Here is a 7,052-nt window from a genome sequence, read left to right as displayed (position 1 = left end):
TTAGTGTATTGCTGCTGAAGAGCCTCTCTAATTTGGCATCTCTTATGGCTGAGATGCAACACGTTCTTCAAGGATGGAATTCTGGCTTATGCTAGCCCCACCCGTAGTCTTTGTTGCCAGCTATCTGGTAGGGTTTTCATCCTATGGGCACTTGTGTGGGCTCGCATGGGTTAAGGCAAGAATGATTCTCCTGCCAAGAAATTCATGATGGTGGGGAATGCTGGCTGTCCACCTATAACTGACTTATTCTGGTGTGAAATTGTGAGTGGGGTATACTATTCCACATGACTCCTGACAGCTTGTGGAGGGGACATTGGGATTAGAAAGTTCCCTTACTTTTACAACTTGCTTGTGGTCTTTCACCTCTCTGTGGCTCCAGGGATCATCACAGTATTAGTTTTGAGTTCTGGAATGTTCCTATTGTTAATCTTCAGCCAGATAGTAACTTTTAATTTTCTGAGGAGTGAAGACAGTTTGCTTCAACTCCACCATTTTGGGTGATATTCCTCAATTAAATTAATTTTACATCAAGTAATCTGAGAATGTTGCAAGGTGGATTAGGACACAGACCAGTTCTTCACATGTTCTCACAAATGGAGCTGCCTAAGCATCATTCACTCAACCACTACCCTGGTCTGCCTAGTATTCTTATAATACAGAATACAGCCAACTGCTTCCAGTTCCAAAATATGGGGAAATTCAATATTAGTTTCTACTTTCTCTCAAGTCCACCTGCAAAACTGCCTCATGTTTCATAGCTTGTGTCTCAATCCTTTCTTGAGGAAATTTTCCTTTAGAGAAAACTTCTGTCCTGTTAACATAAAGCCACTATGACTGAAAGCAAAGTGTTTGCTTAGGAAACCAACAAGAAAATATGACAGGAGTGAAGAGAGATAATTATATTTATCCTGTGTTGAAGGTTGATAAGGCTTAGTAAAAGGGTAAGAAGGAAATAATTTTTAAAGAATTCATGAAGAATGACTTGGTAAACACAAAAGCTGAAAATGAAAGGCTACAAAAATTTTTGGAGGCTTGACTCTGACTTATAAAATATAAGAAAAAAAAAAGAGAAACCAGTTCAGAGAAAGACATTATTAATTATACTTTGGGAATGATTATTAGTGAATATATTTACCCTACAAAAAGTAAAACTAAATATGTGATGAATAAATAAATAAACAAACAAATGAATGAATATATTGTCAAGAGAAAATACAGGGGGATATGTCTTGAATTTTGAGTAACTGTTATTGCAATGAAATTTCACAGTTAATTAAATGGTAATGCTACAATTCACCATCTGACAGAAGTCAAACACAGAAATATATATCATTACAAAAATCAAACAGAAATCCTGGAATTGAAGAGTTCATTGAATGAAAAATAAGATACATCTAAGAGTCTCAACAACAGATGAGATCAAGCAGAAGAAAAAAATGTCTTATCTTAAAGATAGCTCTTTGGAAATAATGAAAGATTTTTTAAAAAAGAAAAATACATTAAAAATAAACAAAGCTTACAAGACTTATGGGATAGTATGAAGTAAACAAATACTCAAATTATGGACATTCCAAAAGGAGAAGAAAACAAAAAGATATTGAAAATCTCTTTAATGAAATAATAGCTGAAAATGTCCCTAGTCTGGGCAAAAATATGAACATTCAAATATAAGAAGCTCAAAAGTCCCTTAACAGATTTGAACCGAACAGGTCATCTGCAAGACACATTTTAGTCAAAGTATCCAATGTTAAAAATGAAGAGAGAATTCTGAAAATAATAGGAGAAAAAGGTCAAGCTACTTAAAAGGGAATCTCCATTAGACTACAGCATACTTCTCAGCAGAGACTACACAGGGCAGGAGAGAATGGAATGATATATTCAAAGTATTGAAGAAAAAAAAATCCAGCCAGCAATATTATACCCTGCAAAGCTAACTCACAGGAATGAAGGAGAAATAAAGTCTTTCTCAGATGAACAAAAATTAAGGGAATTTGTCATCACCATTCTGGCCTAACAAGAAATGCTTAGGGGAGCCCAACATCTAGAAGAGAAGGGAAAATACCTGAAAATATAAACATTACTGGTAGAGTAGATACACAAATTAGAAAAAAAAGAAGCGAAATGATATCAATGCAGAAAACCACCAAACTGCAATGATAAACAAGAAGAAAGGAACAAAGGATACAGAAACAATCAGAAAACAACCAACAAATGACAGGAGTAAGACCTCACATATCAATAATAGCCTTGAATAAAAATGGATTAAATGCCCCAATTAAAAGACATTAGGCTGGATGAATGGATTTAAAAAAGTAAGAAACACGACCTATCCATGTGCTGCCTACAAGAACCACACCTTACCTACAGAAACCCCCATAGACTAAAAGTGAAGGGATGGAAGAAGATATTCCAGGCAAATGGAAAACAGAAGTGAGCAGGAGTAGCTATACTTACACCAGATAAAACAGCCTTTAAATCAAAATTTGTACTAAGGGACAAAGAAGGGCAATATGTAATGATAAAGGAATCCATACATCAAGAGGATATAACAGGGCCGGCCCGGTGGCGNATGACAGGAGTAAGACCTCACATATCAATAATAGCCTTGAATAAAAATGGATTAAATGCCCTAATTAAAAGACATTAGGCTGGATGAATGGATTAAAAAAAATAAGAAACACGACCCATCCATATGCTGCCTACAAGAACCACACCTTACCTACAAAAACCCCCATATACTAAAAGTGAAGGGATGGAAGGAGATATTCCAGGCAAATGGAAAACAGAAGTGAGCAGGAGTAGCTATACTTACACCAGATAAAACAGACTTTAAATCAAAATCTGTACTAAGGGACAAAGAAGGGCAATATGTAATGATAAAGGAATCCATACATCAAGAGGATATAACAATGATAAATATATATGAATCCAATATCAGAGCACCGAGATGTACAAAGCGAATATCATCAGGTGTCATGTGAGAGATAGACAACAACACAATAAAAGTTGGGGATTTTAACATCCCACTCTTGGCATTGGACATAACACTGAGACAGAAAATCAACCAGAGAACATTACATTTAAAAAGTAAAGTAGACCAGATGGTTCTGACATATACAGAGCATTTCATCCAAAGGCTGTAGAATATACATTGTTTTCATCAGCACATGGAATATTATCCAGGATTATCCATATGTTAGGCCACAAAATATGTTTGAACAAGTTCAAAAATCAAAATCGTATCAAGTATCTTTTCTTTCTATAATGGAAAAAACCTAGGACTGAATAACAAGAGGAATTTATGAAACTATGCAAATAATGTGGAAATTAAACATGCTCTTCAATGATCAGTGGATCAAAGAAGAGATTAAGAAGTAAATCAAAATATTTCTTGAAACTAATGAAAACAGAAACACAAATTACCAAAACCTATGGGATACAGCCAAGGCAATATTAAGAAGAAAGTTTATAGGAATAAATGCCTACATAGAAAAACCAAACGAACAAAACCCCAAAGACTTCAAATAAGCAGCCTAATAATGCACCTCAAGGAACTAGAAAAGCAAGAATAGACTAAATCCAAAATAAGCAGAAAAAATAAGAGCTAAAATAAATGAAATCAAGCCTGAAAATACAATACAAAAACCGACCAAATGAAAAGTTGGTTCTTTGAAAAGACAAACAAAATCAACACACCATTAGTCAGACTAACCATGAAAAAAAGAAAAAGACCCAAATAAATAAAATAAAAGATGCAAATGGGAATGTTAAAACAGGCACCAACAAAATACAAAGAATCACCAGAGACTATTATGAATATTACACTAATAAATTTGAAAACCTAGAGGAAATAAAAAGAAACACTAGACAAAGAAAGAATAGAAAACCTATATAGATCAATAACAAATAACAAGATTTAATCAGTAATAAAAGGTCTCCCAAAAAAACAAATTAAAAAAAGCACAGGACCAGATGACTTTACTGATGAATTCCACCAAACAGTTAAAGAAGAAATAATACTCATACTTCTTAAATTATTTCAAAAAACTGAAGTGGACAGAATTCTTCCTGACTCATACTACAAGGCCAGATTACCCTGACACCAAAAACAGGCAAAGACAAAATAAAAAAAGAAAAGTAGGCCAATACCCCTAATAAACATAGATACAGAAATCCTAAACAAAATACTAGCAAGTTGAATCCAACAGCACATCAAAAAGAATAAACAGCATGATCCAGTGAGATTATCCCAGGGATGCAAAGATGGCTCAATATGCACACATCTATTAACATAATACATCCCATCAAGAAGATGAAAGAAAATAAAAAACATATTATCATCTTGGCACAGAAAAAGCATTTGATAAAATTCAGCATGTTTTCATGATAAAGACTGTCAACAAATTGGGTATAGAAGAAAATTATCTTAATATGGTAAAGGCTATATATGAAACCCACAGCTTATATACTGAATGGAAAAAAGTTGAAAGCTTTCCCCTTAAGAACTGGAATAAGACAAGGATGCCCATACTCACCACTTCCATTCAACATTGTAATGCAAGTCCTAGCCAGAGCCATTAAGCAAGAGAAAGAAATAAAAGGAATCCAAATTAGAAAGGAGGAAGTAAAGTTGTCCCTGTTCACAGGTGACATAGAGAGAAACCTAAAANTTAAAAAAAAGAGGATATAACAATGATAAATATATATGAATCCAATATCAGAGCACCCAGATGTACAAAGCAAATATTATCAGGTATCATGTGAGAGATAGATGACAACCAGAGAACATTACATTTAAAAAGTAAAATAGACCAGATGGTTCTGACATATACAGAGCATTTCATCCAAAGGCTGCAGAATATACATTGTTTTCATCAGCACATGGAATATTCTCCAGGATTAGCCATACGTAGGCCACAAAATATGTTTCAACAAGTTCAAAAATCAAAATTGTATCAAGGATCTTTTCTTTCTATAATGGAAAAAAACTAGGACTCAATAACAAGAGGAATTTATGAAACTATGCAAATATGTGGAAATTAAACAACATGCTCTTCAATGATCAGTGGATCAAAGAAGAGATTAAGAAGTAAATCAAAATATTTCTCAAAACTAATGAAAACAGAAACACAAATTACCAAAACCTATGGGATACAGCCAAGGCAATATTAAGAGGAAAGTTTATAGGAATAAATGCCTACATAAAAAAAAAAATGAACAAAACCCCAAAGATTTCAAACAAGCAGCCTAACAATGCAACTCTAGGAACTAGAAAAGCAAGAACAAACTAAATCCAAAATAATCAGACAAAAATAAGAGCTAAAATAAATGAAATCAAGACTAAAAATACAATACAAAAACCGACCAAATGAAGTTTGTTCTTTGAAAAGATAAACAAAATCAACACACCATTAGTCAGACTAACCATGAAAAAAAGAGAAAAGACCCAAATAAATAAAATAAAAGATGCAAATGGGAATGTTAAAACAGACACCAACAAAATACAAAGAATCACCAGAGACTATTATGAATATTACACTAATAAATTTGAAAAACTAGAGGAAATAAAAAAATCATAATAATGCTGAACACATATGACCTTCCAACACTAAACAAAGAAAGAATAGAAAACCTAAATAGACCAATAACAAATAACAAGATTTAATCAGTAATAAAAGGTCTCCCAAAAAACAAATGAAAAAAAGCACAGGACCAGATGGCTTTACTGATGAATTCCACCAAACACTTAAAGAAGAAATAATACTCATACTTCTTAAATTATTTCAAAAAACTGAAGTGGACAGAATTCTTTCTGACTCATACTACAAAGCCAGATTACCCTGACACCAAAAATAGGCAAAGACAGAATAAAAAAAGAAAACTAGGCCAATACCCCTAATAAACATAGATACAAAAATCCTAAACAAAATACTAGCAAGTTGAATCCAACAGCACATCAAAAAGAATAAACACCATGATCCAGTGAGATTATCCCAGGGATGCAAAGATGGCTCAATATGCACACATCTATTAACATAATACATCCCATCAAGAGGATGAAAGAAAAAAAAAAACATATTATCATCTCATATTATCATTTGGCACAGAAAAAGCCTTTGATAAAATTCAGCATGTCTTCATGATAAAGACTGTCAACAAATTGGGTATAGAAGAAAATTATCTTAATATGGTAAAGGCTATATATGACACCCACAGCTTACATACTGAATGGAAAAAAGTTGAAAGCTTTCCCCTTAAGAACTGGAACAAGACAAGGATGCCTATACTCACCACTTCCATTCAACATCATAATGCAAGTCCTAGCCAGAGCCATTAAGCAAGAGAAAGAAATAAAAGGAATCCAAATTAGAAAGGAGAAAGTAAAGTTGTCCCTGTTCACAGGTGACATAGAGAGAAACCTAAAAAGTCCACCAAAAAACTCCTATACTTGATAAACAAATTCAGTCATGTTGCAGAATTCAAAAGCAACATAGAAAAGTCAGTAGCACTTCAATACATCAACAGCAGACTTGCAGAAAAAGAAATTAAGAAAGTTATCCCGCTTACAATAGTAACAACAACAAGAAAACCTAGGAATAACTTTAACCAAGAAGTTGAAAGTTCTCTACAATGAAATCTATAAAACATTGATTAAATAAACTAAAGAAGATACAAAAAAAACTGGAAAGCATCCCATACTCACGCATTGGAAGAATCAATATCATCAAAATAAACATACTAACCAAAGTGATCTGGAGATTCAATGCAACTCCATCAAACTATGAATGACATATTTCACAGAAATAGAAACAACTCAAAAATGTACATGAAACAACAAGAAACCTCAAGAAAGCCAAGAAACAACAAGAAAGCCAAATTAATCCTGAGAAAAAAGAACAATGTTGGGGGTACCATACTCCCTGAATTCAAAATATACTATGAGGCTATAGTTCAAAACAGCATGGGGCTGATCGGTTAGCTCAGTTTGTTTGAGCATGGCAAGAAAGAAAGAGAGAGAGAGAGAGAGGGAGGGAGGGAGGGAGGGAGGGAGG

Source organism: Galeopterus variegatus, unplaced genomic scaffold (genome assembly GCF_000696425.1).
Source record: "Galeopterus variegatus unplaced genomic scaffold, G_variegatus-3.0.2 Scaffold3555, whole genome shotgun sequence".
In the NCBI taxonomy this organism is placed as follows: Eukaryota; Metazoa; Chordata; class Mammalia; order Dermoptera; family Cynocephalidae; genus Galeopterus; species Galeopterus variegatus.
The sequence above is the reverse complement of the archived record's forward strand: the minus strand, read 5'-3'. Positions refer to the sequence as shown.